This window comes from Mustela lutreola, chromosome 6 (assembly GCF_030435805.1).
Source record: "Mustela lutreola isolate mMusLut2 chromosome 6, mMusLut2.pri, whole genome shotgun sequence".
Classification (NCBI taxonomy): Eukaryota; Metazoa; Chordata; class Mammalia; order Carnivora; family Mustelidae; genus Mustela; species Mustela lutreola.
Window position 1 is genome coordinate 83,709,561 of NC_081295.1, and position 954 is coordinate 83,710,514.

The following is a 954-nucleotide window of genomic DNA, read 5'->3' on the forward strand; positions in this document are numbered from 1 at the left end:
TGTTGTAAGACAACTATATTTTTCTCACACATAAAAAATTGAGCCAAGACCATTTATCAAAGAGCCACCATGTTAAAAAGGTATTTCAGTAAATTCAAAGAGACATGACCTCATTCCCATCAGTTCCATTCATGTGAGCAGACTCGGGCAAAAGGACCTATTTTTCTGCTGTTATATGTTTCTCACAACCACCTGTAATTTCTCAAAGAAGTTAATCAACTGTCATAATGAGTTGTGTTAGAATGTTGCTGAGTACTGATTTATTTTTAAAAAGTCATTTAAAAACTGACATTACCACTAATTGATTATCTTCCCATTCAAAGATATTGTACCCTCAGCATTAATTTTTGTTTGCTTTCTGTCATTTGGTACAGATGCATGGTTTTATACAAGCCTCACTTATTTCCTGTGCAGTTTATCCTAAGCAGGCCTCTGTGGTATTTGTAGCTATTGGGAGGAGGAGTTTTTTTTTTTTTTTTTACTAATTTTTCTTTAATTTTTTAATAAGCATATAATGTGTTAATAGCCGCAGGGGTACAATTCTGTAAATTGCCAAGTTTACACACTTCATAGCACTCACCATAGCACGTATTCTCTCCAATGTCCAGAACCCCACCACCTTCTCGCTACACCCCTCCCCCGACCCCCTCCAACCCGCCCGCAACCCTCAGTTTGCTTGTGAGATTAAGATTCTCTTATGATTTGTCTCCCTCCCGATCCCATCTGCCTTCATTTATTCTTTTCCTACCTCCCAAACCCCATACGTTGCATCTCCACCTCCTCGTATCAAGGAGATCATATGATAGTTGTCTTTCACCAATAGAAATATTTCGCTAAACGTAATATGGGAGGAGCATATTTTTGAGTTATGTTTTCCAACTGCTGATCACTGCTCCTGGAGCTTTGCCTGTTCACGTATCTTCTGGGTTTCTGGTAGTAGGCTGGCTGAGTGGA